The sequence below is a fragment of the Monodon monoceros genome, unplaced genomic scaffold (genome assembly GCF_005190385.1).
Source record: "Monodon monoceros isolate NGI ecotype Baffin Bay Population unplaced genomic scaffold, NGI_Narwhal_1 Super_Scaffold_18, whole genome shotgun sequence".
Classification (NCBI taxonomy): Eukaryota; Metazoa; Chordata; class Mammalia; order Artiodactyla; family Monodontidae; genus Monodon; species Monodon monoceros.
Window position 1 is genome coordinate 9,078,198 of NW_021703774.1, and position 17,041 is coordinate 9,095,238.

General features: G+C 42.5%; 1 long non-coding RNA gene across 3 annotated transcripts in view; it reads left to right on the plus strand.

Annotated features, from left to right (window-relative positions):
• LOC114899939 overlaps positions 1 to 7,213 on the plus strand; it is a 254,687-nt gene extending 247,474 nt beyond the window's left edge. For all 3 annotated transcript variants that reach the window (XR_003794665.1, XR_003794664.1, XR_003794663.1), the window contains one exon: positions 7,138 to 7,213. This is a non-coding gene — a long non-coding RNA (uncharacterized LOC114899939). The remainder of the gene's footprint in view (positions 1 to 7,137) is intronic.
• Positions 7,214 to 17,041: the final 9,828 nt, after the last annotated feature.

A 17,041-nucleotide genomic window follows, 5' to 3' on the forward strand; every position in this document is an offset into this window, starting at 1 on the left:
GCCTCGTACAGAATGTGCTTGGCACCCCGAAGAAGGCTCACCGGCGTCACCTGGAGACATCAGCAGGGGCTTCGTGGAAGAAGCAGTGTTTTAACTGACAAGTAAAGGCTAAGCAGGAATTTTCTAGACGGTTTAATATGTGGGATTGGAAGGGTGTTCCAGGGAGAAGAAATAGCTTTTCATGTATCAACAGTCCTCGGTAAGAAGAATCCTAAAGTGTTGGGGAAAGGGTGACATGGGACCCGGATGGTACCCAGAGGATGTACAGGACACAGGACAGGTCCTCAAGGAGAGGCCTGGTATGAGATTGCATGGTAGGCCCTGCAGGTGCTCTGAGGACCTAGAGAAGAGAGGTTTCCTGAGGTCCCGGGATGGCAGTGAGGGCTTATGGAGGGGATAGAATCTGATTAAAGCTTGGATTTGGAAAGATGGCAGGCTGGGACCTGGGCCCCTTTGCTGCAGTGCTGGCACCTGGACACACCTCTCCTTGAGCCACAAAATACAGAGAAACTGTATGGGACTAAAAATAACTGTGCGCATGCACAGTTGGGGCAAATTCTGGACAGAAGACACAAAGAGACCAAAAAAAAAAACCCCCAAGTGCTGCTTTTGAAGAGCCTGGAGCAAAAACGGGGTGTTGGGAGCAAAAGCAGGGTACTGCGCATGCCCCCTGCACACAGCACCACCTAAGGGGGGGGCAGACCACCAAAGCCACTCCTCCGGCCTGATCCCTGGACACACCTCTACCCTCACCCTGTATAAGGAACGAGCTCGCCGCCCCCCCACCCCCACTCAGGGAGCAGGCAAGCAAGGGAACCTGTTGTTTGTTCTCACTCCTCTCTGCTGCAGCAGGGGCCCCAGTAAGGCCTTGCCTGAATCTCTTGTCTGGCCTCTGATGGGTTTTTATTGATTAAGGAGGACAAGAACCCTGGTTGGTAACGTGGGCACCTTGCTGCAGGTCTGGTGAGCAATGGGAATGCTGTTCAGAAGCGATATGAGTGCGGCCCAGCTGTTGCAGAGAGCAAGACAGAGCCCATCTTTGGCAAGAGGCACATCTCTGAGCCTGGCAGAAACTGGACAGGTCACTGGCATGTATCATGGAAAGCTCACAATGCCAGGGGGCTTTTTTTTTTTTTTTTTTTTTTTTGGTTATGCGGGGGCCTCTCACTGTTGTGGCCTCTCCCGTTGCGGAGCACAGGCTCCGGACGTGCAGGCTCAGCGGCCATGGCTCACGGGCCCAGCCGCTCCGCGACATGTGGGATCTTCCCAGACCGGGGCACAAACCCGTGTCCCCTGCATTGGCAGGCGGACTCTCAACCACTGCGCCACCAGGGAAGCCCCGCCAGGGGGCTTTTAAGGGAGTGAGATGGAAAAGTAGCAGAAGATGCTGACCTGGAAGTCAGGAGATTCAAGTACTGGCTGAGTCTATAATTAGTTCTGTAGTCTTGGACACATTACGTAGTCCCTGAGTTCCTGCAGCTACAGTGTATAAAGTGAGGACTACTAAATTTCATAATCTGTTAGCCCATTTCCAGTTCTTAATTGCTACATGTCTTTTAAGAGGTGTTGAAATTTTTAGTGGGTTTTATTGTGGTGTTATTGTTAAGTTTGGGGAACTGGGATTTAGACCCAGAGTTTCAACTCTGCACCTTGGTAGCTTCATGACCTTGAGAAAGTAATTTACTCTTCCTGAGCTTGTGTCCATATTTGCAAAGCTGGGATAACGTTTGCCTGGCCTCCCACACGGTTTGTTTTGAGAGTCAAGTGTGATGCCTATATAAAATATTGTGCATTCTATAAAATACCATAGGAAACAATTGAAAATAAGTAAAGTAACAGGTTGTTATGCTAACCTCCTGTGAGAAATAATCTGGATATAATAGTGCCTTTGCAAATAGAGAGTAACATTTAGGAAGATATTTTCAACAGCATGCAGATAGGAAATAGTGACTAACCCCATAAGGTTGATGGAGAATAGGATGAAGAGGAGAGGCGAGTACCCACAGTGACAGGGGATGTCATCAATGTTTACTTAAAGTCTCTGTGCTTGATGCAGGAGCTCAGGCTCATCCCAGAACTAAGGAATTAGAATCTGCATCTTAACAAGAGGCCTAAGTGATTTTTGTACACATTTGTGCCCGTCTCCTAGAAAATACCAGAATTGAATGTTCTGTTTCTGTGTTCCATCAGAACTGGCTCTGCCCAGCTGACACTGATAGCAGCCCAGGGGCTTTGAGGGGTCCCTGTGCCCTAGCCTGACAACTGGGCCTGATTCAGGGCTCTTTCCTGATCAATGAAACATGGGAATTATTTCAACCAACGGTCCTGCTTCCTGGGGAGAGCAGGTGAGGACAAAATACTCCAGCCAGACAGATGTTGATGATACCTTAATGACACAGGGCACAGAGAATTTAAATTCAAAAAGAAGAAGAGAGGAGAGAGAGGATCTGTTGAACATTATGTAACAAAGCCAAGAATATAAAAAATGATGAATGTAGCCCCAGCAAACAGCTTGACCACAACCTCATGAGAGACCCTGAGACAGAATCACCAGCTAAGCTACTTCTGGAGAAACTCTGAGAAAAGAAACGTTTGTTGTTTTAAGCTGCTAAACATAAAATAGAAAACCTCTGTGCTGGACACTGTAGAAAACCTATTTTAATGCAAATGGATAGCATAATAAAGTAAATTTTTGTTATCTGGGTCAAGAGCAAGCCACAATGAGAAATTTACTTCCAAATTTCAAGAAGCATATGGAAAGAGAACCAGGTCTTAGAAAGATATTTGCATCTCTGTCATCTCCACTAATACTTTTATACAAAACATTTTAGATAATAAAAAGACGATAATCTATTTTTCTAGTGTGGAAAGAGAAAGAAGATTAACTATAAAGTAGTCAAATTTTTTTAGCTCTTTCCAGAATTGAATAAGAGGATTTCTTGATGCCTTATAAATAAAACCAGAAAACTATAAGAACAGGGGGACATTTCTAGAACTGAATATAAAATCCTAGGATGTGTTTCTGCTCCAGGTTTCTGCAATTCCTACCATAAAGGGAGCAATTCAGATGCAGTGCTCTGTAGTATGGCTGCTTTTCTCAGAAACTTCTCTAATCCTTCACACAGGGCTGGAGGAATGCAGACCTCTGGAGGTCGTATTTTATGTGTTGCTATGGAACTGTCTAAATATTATGAACAGAGCAGTGGTATGGGACATACAGCGGTCTAATGCCATGAAATTATGGCAGCTAGAAACCATCTTCATAGTTCTGAAATGTAAGCTTTTAGTGTAAAAGAATGGCATGGGTGTCTTTAATAAGTGAATATTCTTTATTGCACTAAATTAGATCCTAGGTGGAGATGCAAGGTCTCACTTCAAAGCAACTTCAGTCCAGGGAGAGTCTTGCAGACCCTAACAAGGAAACGCACAGCAGGCCGGACAGGGCCTAGTGCGGGGCAGGCCTGAGGAAAGAACTTGGTAGCCTTGGGATCTCAACTATGATATTGATGTTACAGAGTTGCTTTCAGGCTCAGCCCAGAGGTGTGGTTGGAGATAAACAACTTCGGGAAGTCCCCAAAGCAAAGCAAGCCTCCCTCTTCCAGCTCTCTTGTTTTGAACAGGGAGACCCCAAACCCTCAGCTACTTGGGCTTCAAGGTTTGATTCTTTCTCGGATTCCAATAATTGTTTATGAAACTTTGTTTAAAATTTTATGTCAGAAACTACCCACCACAAAATACACCTATTTTTCCTCCCTGTTACAGCTAGCTAAGGTTAGTTACATTTAAACAAGAAGTACAGCTCTGTGCTTCTTTTTGAATAACAGTTCTGTGAATGCTATTTTCTTCTGTAGATTATGCCAAAGCCAGTTTCCTCTCTGAATGATTTCTAATATGTGAATTCAAACTACAGCAAGCCTGCGTCATGAGCTGCCCTGAATGAACAGGAACTAAGCACAGCTGGGGCTTTGTGGCTTCTCTTGTTTTCTTTCCTTTTTTCTCTCCTCTCTTCAGTCAGTTGCTATTGAATATTATTTTTTAAATTAAAGAGGGAAAAACATTTCTCAAAAATCTTTTCACCCGCACCGAGAAATTCAAATTAAAAAATTGAAAACTTTCAAACGAATGAAGTTTTACTTTGCAAAATGCAGGGAAATGTGTCTGTGTCATTATCTGGATAAGTTACCCTACCAGTAGAAAGTTTCCACTTCACCCTGCTTTTCTATTTTCTCGTCTTCCCTGCCGAGGAGGAGAGGAAGAATGTGTTCCCTCTTTTCGTGTTGGTTCCTCATTAAAACAGCATGGGAACAAATTTTAATAAGATTTTTCCTCTTTTCGTCAGTGTTTTTAGACATGGCACCACCTGGATATTCTTGTCTGGAAAACTCCTTTAAAAGTGTGGGAGGTCTAGAAAAAAGTAAAATAAGTAGAAGAAGTTTAAAAATATCTGTTGAATGAAACATCATAGAATTTTTTTCAAACATCAAACTGCTCAGTTTTCCTTTCTTCTTCTTAAGGCCTTTGATACACAATGGAAGCAAGTCAGCAAAACGGGATCAAAGGTCAACCTCAATCAAGAATAAACATAATAAACTGTAAGAACTAATCAAGTTCCGTGACATCGCTGGTATTATCTTGCACCAAATATTGCTTGAAATAAGTGGCTCGTTCATCCAGTCTTGAAAATAGGCTTTGCTACAGAGATTCTCATTACATTCCTCGTAAGAAACGCTGTACACATGAATGCTGTACAACTTTAGCTTTTCATCAAAGAGCAAACAAGAATAATAGATAAATATGAAAAAACATGGCCTAGATTTATTTATAATGCAGTCATTTCAAAGTTTCTAACCATTGCCTCTCCTCCATGCAATGGAAATCTAAGCAGTTATCGTAGAGCTTCTTAAATGTCAGACATGAAAAGTAATTGTTTTAAAAGATACCCGTGGTAAAGTGTACTTCAAGTCAAGCTGTTATCAGTAAGCAGATTAAAACCCAACAAGCTTCTCCAGCACGGTTCTGTGGCCTTCCTGCCTATTGCCCAGCTTAGTGAGACATAGATCCTACTAGGTGGACAAAAAAAACTGATACTTGCTGTTTCTAGGCTGTTGCATTTTTGAAGAAGGAAGTAGATTAGTCAACTGTGTCATCTGTGAATAGCAGGACTATGACACAGAGATAACCGATCGTTTGTTTGCTTCAGCAAGTGACGGTGTCATTTGATGGTTTGGGAAGAGATGATGTTTTACATTATCCTTCTGGCAAAGCTTTGCCATCTTCCCTTGGTTGATGACTTCAAAATGCTTGCTCAGAATGAAAGAATTACAAACTATATTATGAAAATTAATTTGTCTCTATTCTAGTTGTATAGTAATAGATTCTGTGTCAGTGGTTCTCAGCCAGGGGTGATTTTGCCACCCAGGGGACATTTAGCCACTTTAAGAGATACTTTTGGTCGTCATGACTGGGCTGGGGGGGGTGCGCAGGTGCCGAAGTCTTGTCATGGCTGGTTAGAGGCCAGGGATGGCGGTCCACGTGCTCTACCGCATAGGATGGCCTCCCTCGGTGAAAAAGCATCCAGCCCCGGTGTCTGTAGTGCCGAGGGTGAGAAACGCTATTTTATATGACTTACCAGAATGACAAAATTACCTAACATACATGATCTAATCCTAAAATATTTTTGCTCTTTTCAGATTACAAAGCTAAATGTTTTTTTTACATATATTTTTAGAGTTTTGTTGTCAGATAAAGTAATTAGTCATGTTGTATCCAGTTTGAAACTGCAGGACATACTTATATGTTTAAAGATAGGAAAAGGAGACATATTTCCTCTTCTGTTTGTGTGTTAGGGTCAATTCACCTTTTCCTACCCCTTCATATAACCCCCAGTAGAGGCTATCTTCAAACCTGAGAACACACTGAATGTAAACTGCAGGGGGAGAAAAGCTCTATTTCATATTGAACTTATAAGCACTACAAACATTATTATAACCCATATTATACCGAGTTACTGAATAGTAACATCTCTAGGTTTTCCTCATCTAGTTGAAGTATGAAAGTGGAGTGAGGGATATTGCACAGTAAGGATCACTGCATTTCTATTTATAATAAGCAATGGGAAACTGTATTCAGGTTTTCAAATTTAATTTAATTTTTATTTTATGTTGGAGTGTAGTTGATTTATGGTGTGTGTTAGTTTCAGGTGTACAGCAAAGCGGTTCAGTTATACATATACAGATACCTATTCCTTTTCAGATTCTTTTCCCATATAGGTTATTACAGAATATTGGGTAGAGTTCCCTGGGCTACACAGTAGGTCCTTGTTGATCATCTATTTTATATATAGTGGTGTGTATATCTTAATCCCAACCTCCTAATTTAGGATTCCACTTCCTACTCATCTCTCCCACTGAGACAGAGGGAAGGAAAAAGGAAATCAGGGAGAAGATTGGAAAGAATAAGGGTACACCTCACTCAGCTTAGAGGAATGAAGCGGGCCTGCATGACTTCGCTGTGGCTAGCAGACCTCATTGGAGGAGAACTCATTTCAGAGAAGCCAGCACCTAATGCCCTGTTTGGAACTAGAATATATATCTGTACACGCATCTTTTATCAGGCTGGGGGTAAAAATGGTGTCAGTAAACAGTGAGCTCAATTACAGTGACCCTGACTGTCTTTTGCTGTAATGACTGAATATCCCTCCTCTTCTGTAAGACATTTCCAAATTATTTCTGCACTCCTGAAAGGGGTGCCTCACATAAATTGCCACGTGTCCCCTCCTCTCCTTCTCTGTCTTGCACTGCCCCACCTGCCTGGTTTCCTGTCTTTACACCCCCTTCCCCAGGCCCCTCTCTTGAGGGCGCCTCTCCGGGGGTGATAGGGGTCCTGCTAAGGGAGACACGTCCAGATTCTCTTAAAACTGCTGCGCCCCGTCTTCCTGGGAAGACACGCTGGAGCTGTGGATTTGGTTCAGAACAGGTTCTCTCCAATTTCTTGCCTCCTTTGAACAACCCCTACCCCCATACCACAGCGTTGCTTGAAAGCAGAGATTCATAGCGTCTCAGTAACGGCTGCCCCTTCTGTTCCGTATTTCCTACAAGCAATTCCTAAAACTAACAAAAAACCTAACTCTCTCACCAGGTACTAGCAAAAGTCCAGACGCAGTCCACTGCTGGTCCTTTACATCCCTGGACAGTTCTTTTCTCCATGGACAAGCGTAAGTAATATGCAACCTCTGCTCAACCTACAGGTCAACTTTCCCAAATATTTATTATATTTATTCCAGAAAACGTATTATCTACATTAGATTAATGATGACATTGCAGATGTAATAGATGAATATTTCTTTACGTTGATGTAACAGAAGGGTCATTGTGGAGATTAAAAAATAGTCTGTTCCAGAATCAAAGTCTACTGCTGGTGCACAAAACTAATTGTGATATTTAGAAACAGTGTTCCCCCAACTTCTTAGTCACATTTCAAACTCCTTGGTGTTCCGTTTTAGCTGTTAAATGAGAAAAAAAAAAAAAAAGAAGAAAGAAAGACTTCAATCAAAGGGGAATGGAGTAAAAAGTAAATATTACAGTGCAAGTGTCATTAGCCAAGATCAGTGTGGCACACAAAGAAGAATTTTGATTAGTCTAGAACTTTTGGAGAATCTAGATCCGTTGAGACCTTCACTTTTAGTTGCACTGCAGAATTACAGCTTTTCTGATCACTTTCACATTTATACCTCCAGGCTGACCACTCTCCCGAGCCTCACACTCATGAAGCCAACTGCCAGGTCCCCGTCTCCACTACCTGAGTGTCTAAGAGCCATCTCAGACGCCTGGGTGAGAACTGGCCTCCTGGTTGTCCCCTCTCCACCACCTCCGCATCTGGCTAGACCTCCTTGTCTAAACTCAGGGCAACTCCCATTTTTCTGTTCCTCAGGGCAAAAACCTTGGGGTCATTCTTCATTCTTCTTGAAATTTTTCTCTCTCCCTACATTAAACCCATCACTAATCTATGAGTTTCATCTTCAGGATGTATCCAGAGTCTGGTACTTCTTATTACCTCTGCAAATATTATCTTTGGACCAAGCCCCTGTCATCTCTCACCTGGAGTATTGCAGCAGTCTCTTGTCTAATCTCCTGTTTCTTCTTTGGGCCCCTCTGACTAATTTCAACGCAGATGCTGTAAGTTTGATTGGTTAAAACCCTCCAATGATGCATCATTTCGCTCAGAGTAAAAGTCAAAGTTCTTACAAGGGCCTGGAAGGCCCTTCAGATATGTTCCCTCACTTTCTTACCTGTTTGATCTGACCTCATCTCCTGCCAAAGCTGGCTTTGTGGATGTGTGACCCGTGCTCATAGGGTCCCAGTGCATGGTTGAAGGATCTGCCAGAGCCATCTTGAAATTTTGAACAAGGGACCCCCGATTTTCATGTTATACTGGGCCCTACAAATTATGTAGCCAGTTCTATCTTCTGCTGTTCCTCTGGTCACCCACCACCCTCACTTTGACCCCTCACACTTCTGTAAACTCGCCTGCACCTTCTCCCCTCCAGGCCTTTGTACTTGCTGTTCCCTCTGCCTGACTCTTTGCCCCAGTGAGCTGATGTGACTCACGCCCTCAGTTTTTTCTAGTCTCTGTCCTGGTGTTAACTTTCATTGAGACTTGCTTTGACTGCACCATTTATATTGCAAACGAGCTCCCCTTCTACCTGACTCTGCTGTATTTTTTTCCGCATTTGTACTTATGAACTTCTTACATATGAATTTTTTTCTTATTTATTAAGTTAATTGTCTATTATCTGTTTTTCTCCCTCTTGAACATAATAAGCTTCATGAAGGCAAGGATCTTTATCTTTTCTTTTTCACTGCTGTATACTGCGTGCCTGACACATAGTAGGTACTTAAAAAATGTTTGTTGAATGAATGAATAAGCATTGGGAATTGATGACAGAGTCCCAGATATAACCTCTGTAGTTAATTATATATAACATGGAATGATAAGCTATATATAGTTTTCACTAAATCTTGTGACTCATTTCATTCAGAGCAAATCTTTGTGTTGTGTTCATATACTACTTCTTTCACTCTAATTCAAAAAATAATGTATCAAGACTTAAATTCCACTAAAATATGAGAGAATTCCAGTCTGTATAAAAATAGTCACCTTTAGGTCAATTTTGAAATAGAAAAAATTTTGTGGAAAAGGGCACTGATGACTTTGCAACAGAAATATAAATACCTAGAAAACTGGGATTTCTCCCAATTTAATACAAACAATCAAAATACATACCTCTCCACTCCTCATGTCCCCTGCTTCTACCTGTCCTTCCCCCGCGCCCCCCACCTCCACCAAATAACCAAGTTTAAGTGCATGAAGAACTTTTTGGTGTGTAAAACTGAAACCGATTGGCAGCAATGGCCGAGTCTGGCCAAAACTGGAGGCAGAAGTAACAGCCAGATCTGACTTGACTGAGTTTCACTTCCTTTAAGTGCATCTGTAAGTGCATGGCTCTCCGCACCCCTACGTGGCGTGTGCCCGGTCGAGACTCGGCGTACGTCAGCACATTCTTGTCCTGTCCTGAACCCTGTGCAGATGTTTGTCTGTAAAGAGATGGCAGGATACCAGCACGTCTCGGCCCTTTCTCTCTGGACGGTATTTTTGTTTTTTCACTTGAATTATGTTGTGAGTTTTATTCTTTGAATCTTTACTATCACGTGAAGATCTTGTCTCCCATTTTACTGAGAAAACAGAGGCAACTAGAGGAGAATTTCTGCAAACTCATTCCCTCACACACCCGACTTCTGTGCCCACTACATATTCTACTTTGTCTCCTGTTACCACAGAGGAATGGTCCATGTTCAAGTCCAGGGTCAACTCCTCCCCTTGCAGAAAGATATTGCACCCGTGATTCTCCTCTCTCTGGAATTTTCCCCTTGCTAGCATGATCTTTTCCATCAGCATGTAAATAGGATCAAGTCCTTACTGTTCCTTTCCCGTGAAAAAAAATGAGATCTCTTGATCTCACTACCCCTCTTCAACTACTGCCCCATTTTTCCCCCTTTTTTTTAAGTGGTAAATCTCCATGGAATAGTCAACTGTGCTCGCTGTCTTCAGTTTCCCATCTCATCCTGTATCAAGCTCGTGCTTTCGGTACTTCAGAGACTGCTCTTGTCTACGTCACTAAGATCTGGTGTCATTACAACCAAGATCTGTGCCCTATCCGCCTCTTACCCGAAGTATGAGGAAAGTCAGACACAGTTGATTATCGCTTCCTTCTTGGTGTATTTTTCGCTTGTCTTCCAGAATAAGCCTGATTTTCCTTTTACTTTACTGGCCATTTCTTTTCATTTTCCATCGCTTGTTCCTCTTCATTGCCTGACTTCTTAATTTTGAAGTGGCCCAAGGCCACTTCTCTCTTCTGTTCTCACTAATTCCTGAGTGATCTCATTCATTCTTGTCATTTTAATACCATCCATATGCTGAAAAGCACCTGAATTTATATATCTCTCTGGATCTCTCCTTTTTTTTTTTTCTTTTTTGCGGTATGTGGGCCTCTCACGTGGGCCTCTCCCGTTGTGGAGCACAGGCTCCGGACACGCAGGCTCAGCGGCCATGGCTCACGGGCCCAGCCGCTCCGCGGCACGTGGGATCTTCCTGGACCGGGGCACAAACCCGTGTCCCCTGTATAGGCAGGCGGACTCTCAACCACTGCGCCACCAGGGAAGCCCTGGATCTCTCCTTTTAACTCGAGATCGAAGTATCTCAACTTGAATGTTTAATTGTTCTCTCAAAATTAAGATGTCTGTATTTCCCATTGCTTTTTAAAAAATTAATTAATTAATTAATTTTTGGCTGCATTGGGTCTTCGTTGCTGCACGCGGGCTTTCTCTAGTTGCAGCAAGCGGGGGCTACTCTTTGTTGCGGTGCTCGGGCTTCTCATGGCGGTGGCTTCTCTTGTTGCAGAGCACGGGCTCTAGGCGCACGGGCCTCAGTAGTTGTGGCACGCTGGCTTAGTAGTTGTGGCGCACAGGCTTAGTTGCTCCGTGGCATGTGGGATCTTCCTGGACCAGGGCTCGAACCCGTGTCCCCTGCATTGGCAGGCAGATTCTTAACCACTGTGCCACCAGGGAAGTCCCTGTATTTCCCATCACTCTTAACTTGCTCTTGCCAGTTTTTTTCTGATCTCCATGGACATATGGAAACTCCATTTTCTAGGTGCTCAGGCCACAGTCTTTAGAGTCAATCTTGATGCCTCTCACATCTTGTCTATAGTACATCCTGTTAGCTTTGTCTTCAAAATATTCAGAACCTGATTCCTTCTTATCTCACTGCCACTAACCTAGTCTCAGACATCATTATCCTTTGCTTCGATCACAGCAGTAACCTCCTGTCTAGTCTTCCTTGTTATCTTCCACTCCATCTCTCACCTTTAGTCTGTTCTCAGAATAGCAGCCAGGGTGATCCATTTTTAAAAAGTTGATTATTCACTCCTCTGTTCAGAATCCTCCACTGACTTTGCATTTTACTCAGAGCAAAGCCAAAGTCACTACCGGGCTCTCAGCAGTCTGACCTTCTGTAATCTAACTTCATCTCCTCATTGAGTGCTTTGCTCCACCGACCATGGTGGACCATGCCAGGCACATTCTCTTTGCACCAATTGTCACTCCCGCTTAGAAGAATATCCCTTCAGTATCTGGATGACTTGCTCACTTAATTCTTTCAGATTTTGCAGCAGTCTTTGCTTCTCAATGAAGTCTTCCATGACTACCATATTTGCACTGCAGCCCTTCAAAACACTTTATCCTTCCTCCCTGATTGTCATCCACAAGTTATAATCATGTAACATTCTGTGTATTTACTTGTTACTTTTTTTTTATTGTCTGTCTCCTCGTGCTAGAATATAACTCCCACAAGAGCAGACATTTTTGTCTTTTTGTCCACTGCTATTTCCCTGGTATCTGAGCAGTGCTCGTCACAGAGTAGGTGCTCAGTACATATTTGTTGAATAAGTAAATGAATATATTTTGCGCCTACTTGATTCTATACATATATAAACACATATATATATATATATATATTTGCTTATATACATATACAGTATTTGATGAGTAAAGGGGAAAAGTTACAGATCTTATTTTAGACCACTGAGAGAAGCTAGATCAGAACAAAGTGAGATAGAATTATTTTTAGTTTTTTTTTCATGAGAGACTATTTTGGAATGTAAGTCAACCACTTATTCAGTCCTGCATAGCATTCACCTACTACTTTCCTATCTGACTTCATTCTTGTCTTTTCCTGGTTTCTCCCTTGGATTAGAAGGCATGTTCCATAACCACATCCAGTGCCATCTTTCATAGTTATTTCATGATAGTTATTTTCGGTTCAAGAGTGTGCATGGGCCAGCAGCAGGTCTTTGATACTGGCTGCTCATCAGGCCCGTGCTGAAGAGGAGGCCGTTCTGACTCTGCTCTCACTCAGCATGTGGACTATGAATGAAAAATTAAAAAACAGGTGGAAAATACTTGATGTTACCTAACAACTTGCTTTTCCATGATTGAATCTTCCCCAAATGTGCAAATACCATAATTCTCAGATACATTAGTCTAATTATCCTTTCCAAAACATGAAAAAGATAAATTAGAAAAAGCAAAACTAAAAGGAACTTGTGAATGATCCATGTCTTTCCTGTAATTTCTTGTGATATATCTGAGTTAGCATGCGTCTGTATATTTGTGTGTGTGTGTGTGTGTGTGTGTGTGTGTGTGTGTGTGTATCTCTGTGCATGACCCTAGTTTTTGGATGCACTTGAAACTGCTCAAGAGAAGGGGACTGTCCATGAGAAATCCCCAGGATTTAGTCATGAAACCTGAGCATCTGGTTTCCCTCATGACTGTCCTGATCCTTGGCCAGAAGTAAATGGCATAGAGCCCTTGTGAAAGTGACTAATGGTGAAAGTCTTTTAGTTCCTGGAATCTCTAAGAAGGCTTAACTTGATATTCATGAGTAACTCCCCTTGGGACACCTGTACTCCATTTAAGGTGTTTGTGGAGGCCTGGATTCATTATGTCATCATTCAGTGGGTCCCCCAAGATGTTTCTTCTTGGACCTATTCACTGAAGGATTTCGTGGGTAGACCTCATACTGTCTTCTGAAAACTCTAGAGAACAGACAATAGTAAATGGCCCTAGAAGGTTCTCCGTTTTCTGTGGAAACTCTGTAGGTTGATCACGTGGAGGTGAATTAAATGATTTGGCCTTGATCTTTTCCTCCCATGGTTTTGTGATCTCAGGTTGACTACCGCATGTGTGAAGACTCATCACTTGCTTTTTCTTTGCGTGGTTTCTTTGTATATGTTTGGTGCCTTAAGCTCCTTGACTCTATGTGCCTTCAGACTTATCGATAATATTATATTACTTTTTAGTTCACTGGGAACTGGTTAGTGTCCAGGTTTGGTTGCTGTTAATGTAAGTAACACTTGCATTTGTGTATAAGTGACATCTCGCTCATACAAACAGAAAAGGATGCCGAACTTTGTCCATTATTGCCAGCCGGGCTCATAGGGATTCACCTGGGGACTTGATAAAATCAAGAGAATTCATTAAGATTGACTACACCCATAATATGAGCCACTTGTGGCTTACTAAATAAATAGCTTACATATATTCAATTAGTAATTAATCTTATTTAAAAACAATGTAGTAGTTCCCATTATGTTTTGGGAATTGTTCTAGACACTGGAAGTAGAGCAGAGATCAAAACAGGTACAGCCCTGCCCTCCTGGGACTTACATTCTAAGGTAGTGATGGGGCAGACAGTAAGCAAATAGATGAATAAATGATGTCATGCCTGGTAGTGATACATGAGCCATGAGAGAAAAAGAAGTAGAGGATAATATAGAGAGTAAGGAACAGGTGTCAGGGAGAGTCTTTAGGGGAGTGTTGTGGTTGAACAGAGACCTGAAAGAAGTCAGGATACAAGTCATGGGACTCTCTTGGGGAAGTGCATCTGGACAGAAAGAACAGCGGGTCCAAGGTTCTGTGGTGGGAGACTATGACGTCATGGGTGGTGACGGAGGTAGTGGTAGGGTTAAAGTGTTACTGCTCCTAGATAATGGAAGACCTTGTAGACCAACCTAAAGAGTTTGGGTTTTATCCTTAGTGATATGGGAAGTCACTAGATGTTTCCAAGGAAGAAAATGATGGGATTTTATTTACATTAAAAAAAAATCCCTGTTTGCTCTAGAAAATAGACTTAGGTGAGAAAGGCATATAAAAATGGAAGCAGAGAGATCAGATAGGAGACTGTATAGGAATCTAGGGAAAATCTGATGGTGCTTGGTCCAGAACTAGGGCGCTAGACAAAGCGGAGGTCATAGGAAGAGTCCAGATTCACAATAAAATCTGGACAAAGAGTGGCCAGGATCTGCTGAAGGAGTTGACGTAGGATGTGAGAGAAAGAGAGGATCAAAGAAGGTTTCAGGCTTTGGAGCTGAGCGACAGATGAATGATAACGGCACTAAGTGACATGGGGGAGACTTGGGAAGAGGAACAGCATTGGATAGGTGGCTGGGTGGGAAGCAGGAGTTCAGTTTGATAAGTGTTACATCTGCAAAGCCCATTAGGAGATGTTGAACACAGCTGGATACAGTAGCCTGGCTTTTAGGAGAGAGGAGAGGGCTGGAGCTAGAAACCTGGAGGACACCAGCGCACAGATGGGACGTGGTGAGAACACCTGTGCTGTAAGTGCAGCCAGAGAAGAACCTCAATATCGAGGAACTGAGAAGGAGAAGAAGGAAGAAGGGGATGGTCCAGTGAAGAATCAGGGAATAGGAGTGGGGAGAAGGACTGAAGAGGGATAGCTCTTTGAACAAGTGAAGAAAGAAAATGCTTTTCAAAGGTAGAGGCCTGTATGTGTTAAATGCAGCTGATAGAACAAGAGACTTCCCTGGTGGCGCAGTGGTTAAGAATCCGCCTGCCAATGCAGGCGACATGGGTTTGAGCCCTGGTCCAGGAAGATCCCACATGTCGTGGAGCAGCTAAGCCCGTGCGCCGCAACTACTGAGCCTGGGCTGTAGAGCCCGGGAGCCACAACTATTGAGCCAGCATGCCACAACTACTGAAGCCTGAGCGCGTGGAGCCCGTGCTCTGCAACAAGAGAAGCCACCACAATGAGAAGCCTGCACACCGCAACGAAGAGCATCCCCTGCTCGCCACAACTAGAGAAAAGCCCGTGCACAGCAACGAAGACCCAACACAGCCAAAAGTTTATAAAAAAGATAATAATAAAATAAATAAAAGTTTTTTTTTAAAAAAAAGAACAAGTAAGAGGGGAATGATAACCCCTGGAATTTGAAATATGAAGGTGCTTAGATGATAATTAACAAGATGTGGTGATATGTTTAAGTTACTAAAAGATCCTTTTCTTTTTTCATTCCAGTTCTCCATTGTATGCTAATACTTTCCTGTCTTTCTCAGTAGTCAAAATCCTAGGTCACCTAAGTGGCAATGATGAATTCTTCAGAGGAAGCCCTTTTTTTTCTTTCTTAACTAAACCTGAGGGCTTCTTGCTCTCACACCATTGCTCAAAATTCAGATTTTAGAGTGTTTATCCACGGTCACACTTTCAAACATATTTTACTGCCCACTCTCTGGGGGTCTATGTGTTAGAAATCGTAAGGTAACTTTTGAAAAGCAAATTCAACTTATCTGTCCCTACTAATGTCCGAATAGTGTTCTATTTCCAATTTCCTATTACGACCACTTGCCAATATTCATCCAACTATGTGCTTACTCCTTGGTATCTTAATGTTTCAGGAGTACCAATTTCTCCAGTAGGGATAGATTAGTCTCTAAGTGTATCAGAAGTGTTCGAGGTAGGTTGGTGATGTAAGTAGTAGTTCCCAGGGAAGGTTCATTTACCCTCCTCTTCTTTCCCAGTATTTCAGTCAGCAGCTTGCTTATGTGGTCACTGGTTACTCAGTGGGAAAAATGAAACATTATAGTTCTTCAAATGTTGAAGAGGGAAACACCTTTAGAAAGGGCAAAAGGTCAATGAGTTTGTTTTAAGGGAAAGCACTATTTTTACCAGCACCTTCTCAATAATTGCGTGGAACACCGAATGAGGAGGAATTGGGAAAATTCTGTGTTTTAGGTGGTAGTTCATAGAACTTTGTGGATTTTGGGGTTTATATAGTTCGTGTTATATTTCTGTCGGGGAACTTTCAGGGCACTGAAGGCAGAACAAAACTATTCCTTTTTTTCTTGACTGGAGTTTTTGAGAAATGAAAACTCTTTTCAGTATGTGACAAAAAAAACCAGCCACCGCTGTGGGCACAAGCACACTGGTCGCTCTGATTTAATCAACTCAGCTGACATTTTGAGCACTTAATCTGTACTCAGCACTGTGAGACCTCTTTATTAATTTTCTCACTTAGTTTTCCCAACTATCCCATTACATAGATATTACGGATGACATTATATAGAAGAAAATTCCAATACCAAGCATGTTTAAGTTCTTTTATTAAAGGCCCACAGGAAGTAAATGATAGAGCCCTGACACTCTGAATCCAAAGCCCATGTCTGACATGCTGACCACCTGGGAGCTAGATAGACGCATATACAGCCAAGTAGCGTACAGTCCGATAAGCGTGGCTCTGAACACACTGTTATGAACCAGAGGCAGAGGCAGGTAGTGACCCTTTGAAAAGATCACAAAGGTAGGTTTTCTGCGGGGCCTTAACAGATTAGGATGAAGGAGCACGACACTCCTGACTTTTGGAGATGCATAAGCGAAGGCATAAAATCATAAAAGTGATGACTTCTGTGATTGTGTGTAATACACCTCCATAAACTAATAAACCACTTGTTGAAAACCTTTCCACAGTGGAACATCAAATCTCTTTGTATTCAATTATTCATCCATACGCTTCGGAATTGGACATATGCTGCTAGTGATGGGAGTTGCTAGTAGTATATGTATCCAGAAGCTTACTTGAATGATCACCGGCACAGGGACAGTTGGAGACGTACCCTAGGAAAGCTTCTCAAAA